Here is a 21,369-nt window from a genome sequence, read left to right as displayed (position 1 = left end):
ACTTGCATTCGACATTGTAAAGATCGTGGGTTGCAGGACTCTCAAAACTCATTCGTTGCAATTTCATATGCTTCTGGCACCTGACTCCAAAAACGTTGACTAGATTATTGTTTACTTATAATGGAATCTTGTGAAACATCTAGATTGTAACGACCCGAAAATCGGACCGCTACCGGCGCTAGGATCCAGGTCGGCTTAAGGCCGCCGGGACCCGTAGCAAGCCCAACATACAACCTGTGAACCTGTTTAATCCCATACATGATCAACAACATACATAAAAATTAAAACTTTTCCTTTCATACAAACACCAAACTCAACCTGCATGCACTATACATAACTTAATCATAAGCATTGACCCCTCAGTGGGATCTCATCAGTGCCACAAAGGGTGGCATAACCTGTGTTGAGTTGATTTACATAAGCATCATAAAACATCTAAGATCATGTATTAAAAGGGATATCATACATATAGGGTCAAGCACAACCTCTAATCCTCAATATCATTACATTACATGACTATTTATCATTTTACAATTTATCATGTCCACATTCTATCTATTACATACACATGACTTCATTACTCCTGCTGACCTCCTGGTCTACCCTGTACCTGCAAACCTGGGGGATTAGGGAGAGGGGTGAGCTACTAGAGCCCAGTGAGCAGAATACTAAAACATTTAAAACATATGATAACATGGAATGCATCACATCACAGCTAATCACATCAAGGATGAAGTTGTCACCAATAGCCCTCTACATATCCAATAGTGCCAGAACGTAGAATGGGTCCTGGTCTTTCTCTTACATAGCATAACATAACATTCCAATGTGCCAGAACGTAGAATGGGTCCTGGTCTTTCTCTTACATAGTGCCAGCGAACGTAGAATGGGTCCCACTGGTCTTACATTCCGTATCGTACATACCATATCGTCACATCATAGGTCGAGGGCTATGGATCATCCAACATTCATCCTCATCAACAACAATATATGCAATGCAACATATTCGTGAATTCTAATGCAAACAACCTAGTATATCTCATGGCATTAATGATGCGTGAACATGCTCGAAACTTTATAATTTATTCGCTTTAAAACGTAAAGGTTTATCCTACTCACCTCTGGATAGCTCTGACCAGACACTGGAGCAGCTGACTCACTGCTGGGGTCCTAGGTTCCTCGGGTCCGAACCTACACAGGTGGACTCAAATGAGGGACCAAACATATATGAACATAACTCTAAACTACTCCCCAAAAACCCCCTAAAACATCATGAAACAACCATAGAAAAACATGCAAAGAAGGCTGGACAGGGCACTTTCGGCGGCAGATTCGGCGGCCGAAAGTCCCTCCAGAGCCGAAAGTCAGGCAGGTTCGGCGGCACCTTCGGCGGCCGAAACTCCCAGACAGAGACGAAACTCATGCATGTTCGGCGGCACTTTCGGTGGCCGAAACTGCCCTCCAGAGATGAAAGTCCTCTTTCGGGGGTAGGCTTCGGCAGCCGAAGGCTCCCTCCACAAGCGGGTTCGGCGGCCGAAAGTTCCTTCGGCGGCCGAACCTGAGTTTCTCCAAAGTGGCAGAAACTCAGCTCCAACATGCACAAACGCCTCCCAAACCTTTCAAACATGCATAAACCTATTCTACAACACTTCCAAACATACACAATCAAGCATACAAGTTCATAGGGGTCTCAAACTAGCCTAAACCCCAACTACAACACCTCAAGCATACCCACATTGCTCAAAAACACTCATTAAACCCATAAACTCAAAACAACCTAAACATGCATTTCTATGCCATAAACTTGCATAAAACTTGTTTAAAACACATCATAAGCTAGAGATCGACTCTTACCTCTTGAAGATCTAGAGTAGAGGCGATCTGACTTGGAGTTGGGAGAGATTTAGCTCCTTGGGTCTCCAAGCTCAAAACTTGACCTTTTGCTCAAAAATCTTCAAAACAAGGTGAAAACTAGTGAAAATCGTGAAAGATTGGAAGGAAAGAACTCAAGATCGGTGAGGGACGGCGGAGAGCTCACCTTGGCCGAAAATGGGAGAAAAGCTCGCCCGTTTTCGGCTAAGGGACCCCTTTATAGGTGGCTGGCCAAGCCACATTCGGGAGCCGAACGTGCCTCCGCATGCATGCCATGTTCGGCGGCCGAACATGAGGTTCGGCGGCCGAACATGAGGTTCGGCGGCCGAACCTGGACTTCCCTCACTTATGCTTTCAGGGGCCTAAAGCACTCCCGAAGTGCATGCATGTTCGGCTTCCGAACTTGAGGTTCGGCGGCCGAACCTGGGTCTTCCTCCAAGATCATTTTCAAGCAAAAACTCATTTTCTTTCTTGATTAAAACATAAAACACCTTAAAATATTTTATGAAAACATGCTTTTACCCTTCTAGAGGTCTCCGACACCCGAGATTCCACCGGACGGTAGGAATTCCGATACCGGAGTCTAGTCGGGTATTACATTCTCCCCCCCTTAAGAACATTCGTCCTCGAATGTTCCTCAACTAGCACATGCAAAGCATACGACATAACATACACATAAAACACACATAAAACTAACCTCAGAAGAGATAAGGGTACTGCTGGAGCATGGACTCCCGTGTCTCCCAAGTGCATTCTTCCAAATTGTGGTGGTTCCACAGGACTTTCACCATCGGGATTTCCTTGTTTATCAGCTTCCTGATCTGGGTGTCTATGATCCGTACCGGCTGCTCAACGTAAGTGAGATCTTCTTGGATCTCCATATCAGGCTCACTAAGAACCTTGCCCGGATTTGACACAAACTTCCTCAACATGGAAACATGGAAAACCGGATGGATTCTTTCCATTGAAGCAAGTAAATCCAGCTTGTACGATACATTCCCAATCTTTTGCAAGATTTCAAAGGGTCCGATGTATCGTGGGGCTAGTTTACCTTTCTTCCCAAAGTGAACCACTCCCTTCATAGGAGACACCTTGAGCAATACCAGATCCCCCTCCTGAAACTCTACTTGCCTTCTGCGGATGTCTGCATAACTCTTCTGTCTGCTTGCAGCAGTCTTGATCCTTTCTCTGATTATGGGTACCACCCTGCTGGTGATCTCTACTAGCTCAGGCCCTGCCAAGGCCTTCTCTCCAACTTCCTCCCAGCAAACAGGTGACCTGCACTTTCTTCCATATAAAGCTTCATATGGAGCCATCCCGATGCTAGCATGATGGCTGTTATTGTAGGCAAACTCTACCAAGGGTAGATGCTGCCTCCAAGAACCGCCAAAATCCAGCACACACATTCTAAGCATATCCTCTATCGTCTGGATGGTCCTCTCTGATTGTCCGTCTGTCTGTGGATGGAAGGCAGTACTGAAATCCAACCTGGTACCCATGGCACTCTGCAGACTCCGCCAAAACCTGAAGGTGAACTGGGGTCCTCTATCGGATACTATTAAAACAGGAACCCCATGCAGCCTGACGATCTCATCAACATACACCTGCGCCAACTTGTCCACAGAATAGCCACTCCTGACAGGGATGAAGTGAGCAGATTTGGTGAGTCTTTCCACAATCACCCATATGGAGTCCAATCTGTTGGACGTCGCCGGTAACCCCACTACGAAGTCCATAGCTATATTCTCCCATTTCCACTCTGGAATAGGTAGCGGGTTAAGCATTCCAGCCGGCTTCTGATGTTCTAGCTTCACCCTCTGACACACTTCGCAGGCTGACACAAACTGTGCCACTTCTCTCTTCATAGCTGGCCACCAATAAACTTTCTTCAGATCTTGGTACATCTTGGTGGCTCCGGGGTGAACGCTGTATCTTGCATTATGAGCCTCTCTCATAATGTCTCCCTTTAGCCCTATGTCATCTGGTACACATAGTTGGCTCCTATAGCGGAGGATTCCCTTGCTGTCGAATCTGAACTCACTATCTTTGCCTGACTGAACAGTCCTGGCGATCTTCACTAACTCTGGGTCCTCATACTGTTTCTGAGCCACCTGCTCCAGAAACACGGGTGCCACTCTCATCTGAGCAACTAAAGCACCTGTACCAGACAACTCCAACTGTAGACCTTCATCTATGAGCTTATAAAACTCCTTCACCACTGGTCTCCTCTCTGCCGATATGTGGGACAAACTGCTGAGTGATTTCCGGCTTAAGGCGTCTGCCACAACATTCGCCTTACCCGGATGGTACTGAATCTTGCAATCATAATCGCTCAGCAGTTCTACCCATCTTCTCTGTCTCAGATTTAGATCCCTCTGACTCAAGATGTACTGCAGGCTCTTATGATCCGTGAAGATCTCACATTTAACCCCGTAAAGGTAGTGCCTCCACATCTTGAGTGCAAAGATTATTGCTGCCATTTCTAGGTCATGTGTGGGGTAATTCAACTCATGCTTCTTCAGCTGTCTAGAAGCATAAGCAATCACCCTTTCATTCTGCATTAACACACAACCCAGTTGTAACAGCCCGGCCCTTTTCGCACGGCACTGTTACCACTCACGGCCCAGGGCTATCCCTCGCCTGGCCTCTTGCCACCTCGGGCTTTCCACTGGCGTCGTGAGCAGCTCTAACATCCCTTCACCCTCACGGGTTCCAGGCAGGATTTGTCCCCTTGGGTTCTCGTCAAACGCATCCTTCCCCAAGTGGATTTGGCCCAAATTTCCCTTAGGAAATTAGGTCGCCTCCCCCACTGCTCGAACCCTTGACCTCCCACTTTAAGGGAATAGTCTGGTGAGAGTGAGTACCAATTGTTCCAATGGCACAATTGGTACTCACTCTCACCAGACTATTCCCTTAAAGTGGGAGGTCAAGGGTTCGAGCAGTGGGGGAGGCGACCTAATTCCCAGAGGAAGGAATTGGGCCAAATCCACTCGGGCTAGGGCGGGCCGTACTGGCTCCCCCGAGGGACAAATCCTGCCTGGAACCCGTGAGGGTGAAGGGATGTTAGAGCTGCTCACGACGCCAGTGGAAAGCCCGAGGTGGCAAGAGGCCAGGCGAGGGATAGCCCTGGGCCGTGAGTGGTAACAGTGCCGTGCAAAAAAGGGCCGGGCTGTTACATAAAAAGGCGCCTTTTTATGTAACAGCCCGGCCCTTTTCGCACGGCACTGTTACCACTCACGGCCCAGGGCTATCCCTCGCCTGGCCTCTTGCCACCTCGGGCTTTCCACTGGCGTCGTGAGCAGCTCTAACATCCCTTCACCCTCACGGGTTCCAGGCAGGATTTGTCCCCTTGGGTTCTCGTCAAACGCATCCTTCCCCAAGTGGATTTGGCCCAAATTTCCCTTAGGAAATTAGGTCGCCTCCCCCACTGCTCGAACCCTTGACCTCCCACTTTAAGGGAATAGTCTGGTGAGAGTGAGTACCAATTGTTCCAATGGCACAATTGGTACTCACTCTCACCAGACTATTCCCTTAAAGTGGGAGGTCAAGGGTTCGAGCAGTGGGGGAGGCGACCTAATTTCCTAAGGGAAATTTGGGCCAAATCCACTTGGGGAAGGATGCGTTTGACGAGAACCCAAGGGGACAAATCCTGCCTGGAACCCGTGAGGGTGAAGGGATGTTAGAGCTGCTCACGACGCCAGTGGAAAGCCCGAGGTGGCAAGAGGCCAGGCGAGGGATAGCCCTGGGCCGTGAGTGGTAACAGTGCCGTGCGAAAAGGGCCGGGCTGTTACACCAGTCCCACACGGGACGTATCACAGAAAACTGTGAAATCCTCATTGCTAGCTGGCAAAGCTAACACTGGTGCTGACGTTAACCTCTTCTTAAACTCTTCAAAACTCTCTTCGCACTGGTCAGTCCACACAAACTTCTGATTCTTCCTGGTTAGTCTGGTCAGAGGAGCTGCAATTTTTGAGAAGTCCTGAACGAACCTCCTGTAGTAACCTGCCAAACCCAAGAAACTTCTAATCTCTATCACTGAAGTGGGTCTAGGCCAGTTAGCCACAGCTTCTATCTTCTTGGGGTCCACCTCTATCCCGTTCTCTGACACTACATGCCCCAAGAATGAAATGCTCCTCAGCCAGAACTCACACTTAGAGAACTTGGCATACAAGCCATGTTCCCTCAAGGTCTGCAGAACCAACCTCAGATGATGGGCATGCTCCTCTGCGTTCCTGGAATACACTAAGATATCATCTATGAAGACAATAACAAAGTGATCCAGGTATTGGCTAAACACTCTGTTCATGAGATCCATGAATGCTGCAGGGGTGTTGGTTAACCCGAACGGCATTACAAGGAACTCAAAATGCCCATATCTGGTTCTGAAAGCTGTCTTTGGCACATCCTCTTCTCTAATCCTCAGCTGATGGTACCCGGACCTCAGATCTATTTTGGAAAAACAACCCGCTCCTACTAGCTGGTCGAATAGATCATCGATCCTTGGCAGAGGGTACCTGTTCTTGGTAGTGACTTTGTTCAACTGCCTGTAGTCGATACAAAGTCTAAGGGATCCATCTTTCTTCCTCACGAACAAGACTAGAGCACCCCAAGGTGAGGTACTCTGTCGGATGAAACCCTTTTCTACCAGCTCTTGCAACTGTTCTTTCAATTCCTTCAACTCAGCTGGAGCCATCCTGTAGGGAGGAATAGAGATCGGTCTAGTTCCAGGCATCAGTTCAATTTCAAACTCTATCTCCCTAGCAGGTGGCAAACCTGGCAGCTCGTCTGGGAAGACATCCTGAAATTCTCTGACAACTGGCACTGAGGCTGGCTCCCTGACCTGACTAACTAGCTCTCTCACATGAGCCAAATACCCCTGACATCCCTTCCTAAGCATCCTACGAGCCTGAAGAGCTGATATCAGACCTCTACCCTCTTGTCTCCTCTGAAGACGACCTCTGACCCGTTCTGATCTCTGAACCTGACTACCTTGTCTCTGCAGTCCAAGGTAGCACCATGGGTAGATAGCCAATCCATCCCTAGAATGACGTCAAAGTCTGTCAAATCTAGAACCACAAGGTCGGCGAAGAGGCATCTTCCCTCAATAAAAACTGGACTGTACTGGCAGACTGACTCTGCCACTGACGGGTCACACTTGGGTCCACTGACCCATAGGGGACACTCTAACCCAGAGGCTATCAGACCCAACCTCTCAACGGCTCTCGGAGCAATAAAAGAATGAGATGCACCCGGGTCCATTAATGCATACACATCAGAACACCCAATGATGAGATTACCTGACACCACGGTGTTGGATGTGTTAGCCTTCTGCTGTGTCATGGTGAAGATCCTGGCTGGAGCTGATGGACCTTCACCTCGGGAACCAGAAGAAGAGGCTGCCCCTCTCCCTCTACCTCTTCCACTGCCCTGAGTTGTGGCTGGAGCTGCTGGCTGTGCCACACTACCAGAAGCTGTCTGCTGGGGCTGACCCATAAAAGGTGCTCTAGGACACTCCCGAGCCACGTGTCCCTCCTGTCCACATCTGAAGCATGCATTAGTCCCAGCCCGACACACTCCCTTGTGTGGCTTCCCACACCTTAGACATTCTGTACCATCTGAGCCTGAGCTTGAGCCACCGCCTAATCCCAGACCGGATTTCAACTTACTCCAGAACTTGTTCTTCTTCGGCTTCTTGGTGGTGTTATTCCACTTCTTGCTAACTGAACTCTGAGAAGAGGGACCTGGCCCTCCTCTACCTGGGGTCTTAACTCCTGAAGACTGGGTCACTGACTGTTTCACTGACCCCTCAACTATAGCACTAGCCTCCATCCTTCGAGCCATATCCACTATAGTGTGGAAACTTTCCCTCTCAACTGACTGAATCAAAGAGGAGTACCTAGAATGCAGTTTCATAACATATCTCTTGGCTTTCTTCGAATCTGTATCTAGAGCTTGCCCTGAAAAAGGCAATAGCTCCAAGAATTTATCTGTGTACTCCTCTACACTCATGTGTTCTGTCTGCCTCAGCTGCTCAAACTCAATCATCTTCAGTTCTTTGGAACTGTCTGAAAAAGCCCATCCAGCGAACTCATTTGCAAATTCCTCCCATGTCATACCGTCTAGTCTTGGGTCCACATAACACTTGAACCATTCCCGTGCCTTTTTACACTTTAAAGTGAACCCTGCCATCTGAATGGCCCTGCTGTCATCTGCCCCTAGCTCATCAGTTATTGTCTTCACTACTCTCAGGTACTCAAAGGGATCATCCCCCGACTTGTATTTGGGAGCATCCAGCTTAAGGTAATCTGTCATCTTCACCTTACTCCCACCGGCTGAGCTAGGTCTAGAAGGTTGAGTAATTGAGGCTGCTGGTTCTGTAGGTGGTGGAGGTGGGGGTGCAGCATTCCCCGAGGTGGGGTTTGCCGGGGTAGGATAGAAGGGTGAGGGTGGATAAGCTGGGTACTGTGGGTAAGGTGGATAGAAAGGTGGATAAGGCATGTAGGTAGGGTAGGGGTTAAAGCTGGAGTAATCCGATGTGCCTCCCATCGGATACCCTGAACCCTGTGGGAAGGGTGGATCATGGGGTGGAAAACCATACCCCGAGGCCTGAGCGCCTCCCTGTGACTCCCCTGTCCCTTCTTCCGACATGCTGACATCCAGATTCCCATCCCTCCTCTGATCCTCTTCCATAACCTCCCTCGCATCTGAAGAACTTCCTCCTCTGTCTGTCCCCCTTCTGCTAGCATCAAAAGACCTTCTAGGGTCCCTTGACACGCTTGATCTACATGACATTGCCCTAGGCAATGCAGAAGGACGGGCGCTCGTGCCCTCGTCCTCAGGTGGTACTTCAGTCAATCGTGCAGATCGACGAGTTCCTCTCATCCTGTTTTCTGAAAAACAGCACACATCACATAAACATTAGCATCATATGGTTCATGTGGAAACACATGAACCCGCATCACATTCATCACATACATAGTATATCTGTAGGATCGAGCGCTTACCACCATGCCAAAAGCTTAAGCTTATAGCAGAGGTGCAACTCTAATTCCTTATAGCGTAGCAAGCCCAAGCGCCATGGTTCGAAGGGATCTGAGCAGGATGCTAGCCCACTTGGCCAACAATATCATTAATGCACATGAATAAAATCATGGCATTTCACATCATCATACAAGACAGGACTCAACATCCTATCCTAGTGGACATGATCTTCCTATTGTGCTTGACCTTCTATAACATCTATGAGCCCGTCACTCTAGGTCCGACCATATGAACCTAGGGCTCTGATACCATTCTGTAACGACCCAAAAATCGGACCGCTATCGGCGCTAGGATCCAGGTCGGCTTAAGGCCGCCGGGACCCGTAGCAAGCCCAACATACAACCTGTGAACCTGTTTAATCCCATACATGATCAACAACATACATAAAAATTAAAACTTTTCCTTTCATACAAACACCAAACTCAACCTGCATGCACTATACATAACCTAATCATAAGCATTGACCCCTCAGTGGGATCTCATCAGTGCCCCAAAGGGTGGCATAACCTGTGTTGAGTTGGTTTACATAAGCATCATAAAACATCTAAGATCATGTATTAAAAGGGATATCATACACATAGGGTCAAGCACAACCTCTAATCCTCAATATCATTACATTACATGACTATTCATCATTTTACAATTTATCATGTCCACATTCTATCTATTACATACACATGACTTCATTACTCCTGCTGACCTCCTGGTCTACCCTGTACCTGCAAACCTGGGGGATTAGGGAGAGAGGTGAGCTACTAGAGCCCAGTGAGCAGAATACTAAAACATTTAAAACATATGATAATATGGAATGTATCACATCACAGCTAATCACATCAAGGATGAAGTTATCACCAATAGCCCTCTACATATCCAATAGTGCCAGAACGTAGAATGGGTCCTGGTCTTTCTCTTACATAGCATAACATAACATTCCAATGTGCCAGAATGTAGAATGGGTGCTGGTCTTTCTCTTACATAGTGCCAGCGAACGTAGAATGGGTCTCACTGGTCTTACATTCCGTACCATACATACCATATCGTCACATCATAGGTCGAGGGCTATGGATCATCCAACATTCATCCGCATCAACAACAATATATGCAATGCAACATATTCGTAAATTCTAATGCAAACAACCTAGTATATCTCATGGCATTAATGATGCGTGAACATGCTCGAAACTTTATAATTTATTCGCTTTAAAACGTAAAGGTTTATCCTACTCACCTCTGGATAGCTCTGACCAGAAACTGGAGCAGCTGACTCACTGCTGGGGTCCTAGGTTCCTCGGGTCCGAACCTACACAGGTGGACTCAAATGAGGGACCAAACATACATGAACATAACTCTAAACTACTCCCCAAAAACCCCCTAAAACATCATGAAACAACCATAGAAAAACATGCAAAGGAAGGCTGGATAGGGCACTTTCGATGGCAGGTTCGGCGGCCGAAAGTCCCTCCAGAGCCGAAAGTTAGGCAGGTTCGGCGGCACCTTCGGCGGCCGAAACTCCCAGACAGAGACGAAACTCATGCATGTTCAGCGGCACTTTCAGCGGCCGAAACTGCCCTCTAGAGACGAAAGTCCTCTTTCGGGGGCAGGCTTCGGCAGCCGAAGGCTGCCTCCACAAGCGGGTTCGGCGGCCGAAAGTTCCTTCGGCGGCCGAACCTGAGTTTCTCCAAAGTGGCAGAAACTCAGCTCCAACATGCACAAACGCCTCCCAAACCTTTCAAACATGCATAAACCTATTCTACAACACTTCCAAACATACACAATCAAGCATACAAGTTCATAGGGGTCTCAAACTAGCCTAAACCCCAACTACAACACCTCAAGCATACCCACATTGCTCAAAAACACTCATTAAATCCATAAACTCAAAACAACCTAAACATGCGTTTTTATGCCATAAACTTGCATAAAAATTGTTTAAAACACATCATAAGCTAGAGATCGACTCTTACCTCTTGAAGATCTAGAGTAGAGGCGATCTGACTTGGAGTTGGGAGAGATTTAGCTCCTTGGGTCTCCAAGCTCAAAACTTGACCTTTTGCTCAAAAATCTTCAAAACAAGGTGAAAACTAGTGAAAATCGTGAAATATTGGAAGGAAAGAACTCAAGATCGATGAGGGACGACAGAGAGCTCACCTTGGCCGAAAATGGGGGAAAAGCTCGCCCGTTTTCGGCTAAGGGACCCCTTTATAGGTGGCTGGCCAGGCCACATTCGGGAGCCGAACGTGCCTCCGCATGCATGCCATGTTCGGCAGCCGAACATGAGGTTCGGCGGCCGAACCTGGACTTCCCTCACTTATGCTTTCGGGGGCCTAAAGCACTCCCGAAGTGCATGCATGTTCGGCGGCCGAACTTGAGGTTCGGCGGCCGAACCTGGGTCTTCCTCCAAGATCATTTTCAAGCAAAAACTCATTTTCTTTCTTGATTAAAACATAAAACACCTTAAAACATTTTATGAAAACATGCTTTTACCCTTCTAGAGGTCTCCGACACCCGAGATTCCATCGGACGGTAGGAATTCCGATACCGGAGTCTAGCCGGGTATTACATAGATAAATTATGCACAATAGCAGATCTTCATTGGTAGAATATCCTGCAGATCTTGAAGTCATCGTTTACAAAGTGATTAAATATTGAAGGGTATGGCTAACTTATGGTAAGTTGTAGATATTGGCATTCCAATATATATAATTCAAATGGAATCTCAAACAATAATTAAACCAACAGTATTCTAATAGATTTCATCCTAAAATCGACCATTGGATAGATTTCACTTCGATCTCCACCTTCGAATAGTATGCATCCCTATCCCCACATTTTTCAATAAAGTCAGATGAAATCTTAAATAATAATTAAACCAACAGTATTTTAATAGATTTCATCTTAAAATTGACCGTTTGATAGATTTCATTTCGATCTCCACCTTCGGATAGTATGCATCCTTATCCCCACATTTTTCAATACAATCAGATTAAATCTTAAATAATAATTAAACCAATAGTATTCTGATAGATTTCATCTCAAAATCGATCATTGGATGGATTTCACCTTGATCTCTACCTTCGGATAGTATGCATCCCTATCCTCATATTTTTCAATAAAGTTAAATGGAATCTTAAATAATAATTGAACCAACAGCATTCTGATAGATTTCATCTTAAAATCGACCATTGGATGGATTTTATCTCGATCTCCACCTTCGGATAATATGTATCTCTATCCTCACATTTTCCTATTAAATAATGTATTCTTCAAAGATATAAACAAAACTCATATTTTTTAATTCCTCTTAAATTTGAGTCAAAAAAATTCTACAGATCATTACTTAAAATGAATTTCTATGTTAGAGATACATTAAATAATGATGCTGAAAATTCATCATCATCTTCTTCAGATATTGATGATTATATTTTAGATGATAATGAGTTTCAGTGGAAGCACAAGTAGTTAATCAATAATTTCTTAGAAATAAGATAGTTTTGCAGCAAATACAATATCAACACCGAGTTTCTAGAGGTGGCTTTGTTCCAGGTCATCTAGTAATCAATCGAGATCGTGAAACGGCTGATCGTAATTTATTTTTGAATTATTTTTTAGATAATCCACGATTCAATGATGTAATGTTTCGTCGACAATATAGAATGTCTCGAAATTTATTCCTTCGTATTGTCGATGCAATAAAAGCACATGATACGTACTTCGAACAACAAATATATGCAGTAGGAAAAATTGGATTATCTACTATTCAAAAAATCACAACTGTGTTTTGAATACTAGCGTATGGTTTGCCGGCGAATGCTACCGATGAATATGTGAAAATTAGGGAGTCCACTGCAATTGAAAGTCTAAAGAGATTTTGTCGAGCTACTGTTGAGGTATTTGGTGAGCAGTATCTGAGATCACCAACTGTCGAGGATGTTGCAAGGCTTCTTTATATTGGTGAGCAACGTGGCTTTCCTAGAATATTAAGTATTCTTGATTGCATGCATTGGAAATGGAAAAATTGTCCTACTACATGGGCTGGCCAATATACAAGTCGTAGTGGATCACCAACTGTAATACCCGGCTAGACTCCGATATCGGAATTCCTACCGTCCGGTGGAATCTCAGATGTCGAAAACCTCTAGAAGGGTAAAATCATGTTTTTATGAAATGTTTTAATGTATTTGATGATTTTAAGTAAGAAAGGAATTGAGTTTTGAATGAAAAAGACCATGGAGGCATTTCCAGGTTCGGCCGCCGAACCTCAAGTTCGGCCGCCGAACATGGGATAGTTTAGGGGGGGCAAGTTAGGCTTTCGAAAGTAATTCAGGTTCGGCCACCGAACCTCATGTTCGACCGCCAAACTTGCATGAGTTTTGGAGGCACTTTAGGCTGCCGAAGGGTGGTCTGGCTAGCCCCTATATAAGGGCTCCATGGCCAAAATGGGCAAGTTTTCTCCCCATTTTCGGCCAACGGTGAGTCCATGCTCTCCCATGGTTGTTTTTGATGATTTTCATCAAATCCTTTAAGTTTTAACAAGTTTTATCTTGGGTTGAAGATATTTGAGCAAAAAGAGCAAGTTTTGGAGCTTGGAGACCAAAGGAGCGAGATCTCTCCCCTCTCCAAGTTAGATCGCCTCTCCTCTCGATCTTCAAGAGGTAAGAGTAGATCTTTAACTCCTTTTATGTTTTAAGTAAGTTTTATGATGATTTGTGGGGTAGAAATGCATGTTTAGGTTATTTTTTTGAGTTTATGGGTTAATGTTGAGTTTTTGAGCAATGTGGGTTGTTTATGTATGTTTGATGTGTTGTAGTTGGGGTTTAGGATAGTTTGGGACCCCTATATACTTGTTGGCTTGAGTTTGCTTGTTGCAGAATAGGTAAATGCATGATTGAATGTTTTGGGAGGCAAATGTGCATGTTGGAGGCTGAGTTCTGCCCTTTGGAAGAACTCAGGTTCGGCAGCCGAAGGAACCTTCGGCCGCCGAACCTGCCTGTGGAGGCCAACCTTTGGCTGCTGAACCCTGCCCCCGAAAGTAGACTTTCGGCTCTGGAAGGGAGTTTCGGCCGCCGAAGGTGCCACCGAACATGCATGAGTTTCGTCTTTGGAAGGAACCTTCGGCCGCCGAAAGTGCCGCCGAAGGTGCATGACTTTCATCTTTTGAGGGACTTTCGGCCGCCGAACCTGCCGCCGAAAGTGCCCTGTCCAGCCTTCCTTTGCATGATCTCTATGATTGTTTTAAGGTGTTTTAGGGGGTTTTTAGGGAGTATTTTAGAGTCTTGTTCATGTATGTTTGGTCCCTCATTTGAGTCCACCTGTGTAGGTTCGGACCCGAGGAACCGAGGACCCCAGCAGTGAGACAGCTGCTTCAGTGTCTTGTCAGAGATAGCTAGAGGTGAGTGGAATAACTCTCTATGTTTCAAAGCAAATAATGAAAGTTTTAGCATGATCCACGCATCACGAATGCCATGAGATATATTAGGGTGCTTGCATTAGAATTCACGAATATGTTGCATTGCATATTATATTGTTGATGCGGATGAATGTTGAATGATCCATTAGCCCTCATATGTTATGACATGATGATAGGATATGGAAGTCCAAGCGTGCCTGCTCTACGCCCCTGGTACTATGTAAGAGAAAGTCCAGGCGTGCCTGCACTACGCCCCCGGCATGATTAGATATGTATGATATGATATGGAAATCCAGGCGTGCCTGCACTACGCCTCTGGCATGATTAGACTGTATAGAGGGCTAAATGGTGACGAGTTCATCCTTGATGTGATTTGTTTGTACTGTGATGCATTCCATGATATCATATGTTTTAAATACAATGTTTTATTATTCTGCTCACTGGGCTCTAGTAGCTCACCCCACTCCCAAATTTCTCCAGGTTTGCAGGTACGGGATAGGCCAGGAGGTCAGCTAGAGTAAAGTCATGTCTATGTAATAGTTAGAAGTGGACATGAGAATGATATAATGTAAAGTGTAGTATTGATCAGTTATGTAATATAATGATGTTATTGATGATTAGAGTTGTGCTTGACCCTAGTTTGTATGTTAATCCCTTTTGCTACATGATCTTTCAAATGTAATGGTTTAATGATATATTATGTAGACCAAACTCACTATATGCTATGTTACCCTATTGGAGTATTTGATGAGGACTCCAGCGTGGGGTTGATGTTTATGTTTATGAGTTGTGTATGCACAGGTTGAGTTTGGTGATTGAATGAGAAAGATCAAAATTTTTATGTACTTATTGATCATGTATGGGATTAAACAGGTTTACAGGAGGTATGTCAGGCTTGCTAGGGGTCCTGGCGGCCTTATGCCGATCTGGATCTTAGCGCCGGTAGCGGTCCGGATTCCGGGTCATTACACCAACAATCATTTTAGAAGTTGTAGCTAATTATGACCTTTGGATATGGCATGCATATTTTGGAATGCCTGGCTCCAATAACGATATTAATGTTTTAGAGTCATCGCATTTATTTTCTGACCTTGCTAAAGGTATTGCTCTTCCCGCTCATTATGTTATTCAAGGAAAAGTATATAATACAGGTTATTATTTAGCTGATGGTATATATCCGAAATGGTTAACTATTGTGCAAACTATTCGTGAACCACAAACAAGGAAGAAGAGGTATTTTGCAATGAAACAAGAATCATGTCAAAAAGATGTTGAACGTGCTTTCGGAGTGTTGCAGTCACGTTTTGCAATAATTGCAGGGCCATCACGTTTTTGGAAAAAAGAAATAGTGCATGATATATTAACTACATGTATTATCATGCATAATATGATAATCGAGTATGAATGTGACCTTAGTGCTCGTATTGAAGACAGTAGAGAATTTTTAGCTATAATGGTTGAAATGGTTGTCGATGAAACTACCCGATTTGAACAATTTTTGGCTCGACACAAAAAAAATTAAGGATAAAGATACCTATTTTGCACTTCGTAATTGTAACGACTCGAAAATCGGACCGCTACCGGCGCTAGGATCCAGGTCGGCTTAAGGCCGCCGGGACCCGTAGCAAGCCTGACATGCAACCTGTAAACCTGTTTAATCCCATACATGATCAACAACATACATAAAAAAATTAAAACTTTTCTTTCATACATTCTGACATACACCAAACTCAACCTGTGCATGCACTGAACATAATCATAATCATAAACTTGACCCCTCAGTGGGATCTCAACAATGCCCCCAATGGGTGGCATAACATGCGTTGAGTTGGCTAAACATAGTCATCAATAAACATTAAGATCATGTATCAAAAAGGGATTACAATATACTATGGTCAAGCACACTTTTAACCTCAATATCATTACATTACATATCTATACGTCATTATACAATTTGTCATGTCCACATTCTAACTATTACATTTACAAGACTTTACTCTTCTTGACTTCTCTGTCTAGCCCGTACCTGCAATCCTGGGGATTAGGGAAAAGGGGTGAGCTACTAGAGCCCAGTGAGCAGAATAATAGAAAACAACATTTAAAAATCTCATGCCATCATGTAATGCAACACATCACAACAAATCACATCTCGGATGGTATTGTCACCAATAGTCCTCTACATTCCAAAGTGCCGGGACGTAGAATGGGTACAACCGGTCTTTCTCTTAACATAACATATCATACATACCAATGTGCCAGGGACGTAGAATGGGTACAACCTGGACTTTCTCTTACATAGTGCCAGGGACGTAGAATGGGTACAACCTGGACTTCCATACCATGTCATGCCGTAGCATCATCATACCATATGAGGACTAAAGGATCATTCAATAACCAATCCACATCAACATCATAAATGCAATGCAACATATTCGTGAATTCTAATGCAAACAACCTAATTCATCACATGGCATTCATGATGCATGAACATGCTCAACTGTATAATTCATTTGCTTTAAAAACATAACGGTTCATTCTACTCACCTCTGGCTGAAACTCTACTGACTCAGAAGCAGCTGAACTCACTGCTGGGGTCCTCGGTTCCTCGGGTCCGAACCTACACAGGTGGACTCAAATGAGGGACCAAACAACTAGAACGTAACTCTAAAAATATCCCCCAAAAACCCCCTAAAACACCTCAAAACAATTATGCAAAAACATGTAAAGGAAGGCTGGACAGGGCAGGTTCGGCGGCACCTTCGGCGGCCGAAAGTCCCAGACAGAGACGAAAGTCTCTTTTCGGGGGCAACTTCGGCAGCCGAAAGGCCTGCCTCCCAAGCCATGTTCGGCGGCCGAAAGTCCTTCGGCTGCCGAACCTGGTTTCTGCCAAAGGGCAGAAACTTGGCTCCCTTTGCACAAAAACTTCTCCTTTCCGTTCCAACATGCATATAACTCATCCAAATCATGCAAATATACATACATTGGCTCCTAGGGGCTTCAAACTAACTTAAAACCCCAACTACAACACACAATCACAACACATTGCTCAAACACACAACATGAACTCAAAAACCTAACTATGAGCTAAACATACATTCTACCCCATAGATCTTGCATAAAACTTACTTTAAACATGAAATGAGCTTAAGATCGGCTCTTACCTCTTGAAGATCGAGAGAGAGACGTCCTAAACTCGGAGGTGGGAGATTTTTGAGTTCTTGAACCTCAAAGCTCCAAAACTTGTTTTAAACTCGAAAATCTTCAAAACAAAGCAAAAACTTGTGAAAATCTTGAAAGATTTGAAGGAAAGAACTCAAGGATGGTGAGGAACGGCGGAGAGCTCACCTTGGCCGATAATGAGGAGAAAAACTCGCCCGTTTTCGGCTAAGGGACCCTTTTATAGTGGCTGGTCAGGCCACGTTCGGGGGCCGAACGTGCCTCCGCATGCATGCCATGTTCGGCGGCCGAACTTGAGGTTCGGCGACCGAACCTGGACTTCCCTCACTTATGCCTTCAGGGGCCTAAGACACACCCGAAATGCCTGCATGTTCGGCGGCCGAACTTGAGGTTCGGCGGCCGAACATGAGTTTTCCTCCAAGGGTGTTTTATTCAAAAACTCATTTTCTCTTTACTTAAAATCATCAAAAACATTAAAACATTTCATGAAAACATGGTTTTACCCCTTCTAGAGGTCTCCGACATCCGAGATTCCACCGGACGGTAGGTATTCCGATACCGGAGTCTAGCCGGGTATTACAGTAATGTATTAATAGAGTATTTGTGGGAGTAATATACGAATTTAAATGATCATCTAAATTACCTTGTATTTTTTTATTGATAATTTAATATGTATGAGCCTATTTTATTTTTAATTTGCTAATTAATGTTTAATTAATATATGTTTATAATTAATATTTAATTAATGTATTTTTATAATTAGTACATTTTTATTTATCTATAATATAATTGAATAATTGAATATTGGATGAAGATGTAAAATATATAAATATTTAGGGTGAATATATAAAATTATATGAAATTTTTGAGTGAAATGAATAAATAAAATTAAAGTAAAATAAATAATATAATATTAAGGAAAGAGAAGAATACAAACAGAATTTTTTTGTGTTAAAAATAGTACAAAAAGTTGAAGATAATATTGCACCATTTTGATGTATTGCACCAAAATAGTATAAAATATGGTATTTAGCGTTGGAGATGGCCTTATAAAATAATTTCATTCAAAATAATGGATGTGGTCTAAAATTATTTTAGTTTGATTTTGATCTCAATTTATTTTTTAGTTTGAAATTTGTTAAATGGCTAATTAAATTTTTATCTAATGATAAATATATTAAATTTTATTGATTTAAATTTATTTTAAATTATTATTAAAATAATAAAAAAGACTATCAACTATTAAAATTTTAAAGTTTAAATTATACTTTATTTTAGTACTGTCCAGCAACCGTTTAATTTTTAGATACACTAAGTAAAGAGTGTATTTATCTTTATTTGATTTTATCTAACCATCTAATAATAGTTCAAATGTAAAGTTAAATTAAAATATAAAATTTAATATTTTTAATACTATCATTTAATTTAAAAGCAAATTTAACATTTTTATAACATTAATATCTTTTACATTATAATTTTTTTTAACTAAGAATTGGAGGTTGGAAGAATAGAATTGGAGACCTCTCAAATTTACTCAGATATACTTAATTATTATCAAACTAGATTTGTAAGTATTTTAAATTTATATTACATCATTTATTTAGTTAATTTCTTTTGTAAAAAACAATTAGAGAAAAAACCTTTCTCAATCATTTCTTACTTATTTTAGTTCCGCCATAATGGATATCTTTAATAAACGATTTTGATTTGGTTCATTAATTAAACCGTTTAATTAATTTAATTTTAAATTTAATCAGTTTGATTGTAATTCAATTCTTAAATTAAACCGGACGGTGCCCAATCTAAATATGTCGTCAAGGAAATCTGTTTGTAGACAGGATCTTGAATCTCATTCAGAACATCTATTTATTCTTTTTTTTTTTTTTTCTAAATCTACTTATTACAGCTGAAACATCAATTTTCATATTATTATTATTGTTATTATTATTATGGATTTTTGTATTAAATTTAAAAAGTCTGAGATCTACACTAAAATGAATTTTAAGTTTATATTTGTTTTGAAATAAATGGTAGTTATCAAATTTATGAAATTAAAATTTCATGTAAACGACCAAAATTTGAACCAATTTGAATTAATAAAAAATAAAAAATATATATATATATATATATATATATATATATATATATATATAAAGCAAATTATAAAACTTTTATCAAATTTCATAGACCAAAATTACGAATTTCAAATAATTCAACAAAATGTACATAGACACGTTACCATAACAACTATTGACCATAGTTTATCTAATGTTGTTCAGTGAGAATTAACTGAAAAATAATGCTTCTGATATATTGACCAACTATTGACCATAGTACACAAAACAAGCTAGCTATTTATACCAAGCAAGTCTATGTGCAGAATGTGAGCTAAATAAGGTAATTACAAGATGATATCAATAAAAATACAAACTAAACTTATAAGTCTATAAATATAACTTAAACAAATTAATCAAAACAATTATAATACTAATTCTACATATTCTCTACAACCCCTTCAAGTTGGAGACGGGAGAAAGACCGATCAATATCTATGTATTTAATCCTCTCATGGAAAATTGGATTAGCCGCAATTTAGAGAGATGTCTTGTTTTCTCAATGGAGCTGCACTGGATAATTGATTGAAACTTGCAAATCTTGTAAAACATAGGTAATCCAAAGTAATTTATAAACTGTTGTGGCCATGGCTCTATATTCTACTTCAACAGAAAACTTAGAAACTGTAGACTATTTTTTTATTTTCCAGGAAATCAAAGAGGACCCAAGAAAAATTTCAAACCCAATTAGTGATTTTCTAGAAAAGCAACATGATGCCCAATTTGAGTCACAATATGCAGTGACTTGAAAATCACAATGAACAAGAAAGTGAAGGCCAGTGCTAAGAGTAGCCTTCAGATATCGTAAAATATGCATGGCTGCCTCCTAGTAAGGCCTTTTAGGAGCAAAAATAAACTGACTGAGGTGCTGAACAACATAGCTTATGTCTGGCCTAGTAAAATTAACATACAAGAGTCTCCTAATAAACCTTCAATAACAATCTAGTTCAGTGAGAGATTCACCAATATCTGGTGACAAATGTAAGCCTTCAGGTAGAGGAAATAATGCATGTTTGCAGTGCAATATACCAACATCACTCAAAAAATCAGTAAAAAACTTTGACTGACTAAGAATAGTGATTTGATCATACTGAGCTACTTTAAGCCCAAGAAAGTATTTAAAATGCCCTAAGTCTTTGATAGTGAATTTATCATGCAAAATAGTTTTAACAGCAATAATATCATTAAGAGAAGTGCATGTCCCAATGACATCATCTACATATATCAAGAGGGCCATAAGAGATTGTGCAGATTTCTTAACAAATAGGCAATGATCATGGAAAGACTGCTTAAACTCCAAAGACTTGAGAAAACTAGTGAATTCAATATTCCATTGCCTAGATTTTTAAGCCATAAAGGGAATTTTTTTAGCAGGCAAATATGGCCAGGTAGGGCCTTATGATATCCTTGAGGAGGTAACATGTAAACCTCCTCATTCAAAGAACTATGGAGAAAATCATTATTAATGTCTAGCTAGAAAATAGCCCATTGCCTTGTAGTGGCTAAAGCAATCAAAATTCTAACAGTTCTAAGTTTTGCAATAGGGGAGAATCTGTATTTAAAGTCCAGACCCTCAATTTGTTTATAGCCCTTGGCTACTAAACGAGCCTTTAAGTCTTTCAAATTCACCAGTAGGTTTATATTTCACTTTATAAACCCATTTACTTCCAATGGCTTTCTTTCCCTTAGGTAAGTTTATAAGCACCTAAGTATGATTTTTTTCTAGAGCCAGCAACTCTTGCTGCATAGCTGCAACCC

The 21,369-nt window shown here is 42.3% G+C and overlaps 1 pseudogene; it reads left to right on the top strand.

The window, feature by feature from the left end:
• Nucleotides 1-15,842, top strand: part of LOC122721513 — a 66,874-nt pseudogene extending 51,032 nt beyond the window's left edge.
• The last annotated feature ends 5,527 nt before the right edge of the window (nt 15,843-21,369 follow it).

Source organism: Manihot esculenta, chromosome 13 (assembly GCF_001659605.2).
Source record: "Manihot esculenta cultivar AM560-2 chromosome 13, M.esculenta_v8, whole genome shotgun sequence".
Taxonomy (NCBI): Eukaryota; Viridiplantae; Streptophyta; class Magnoliopsida; order Malpighiales; family Euphorbiaceae; genus Manihot; species Manihot esculenta.
Note: the sequence above shows the minus strand (reverse complement) of the source record. Positions and strands in the feature narration are given on the sequence as shown.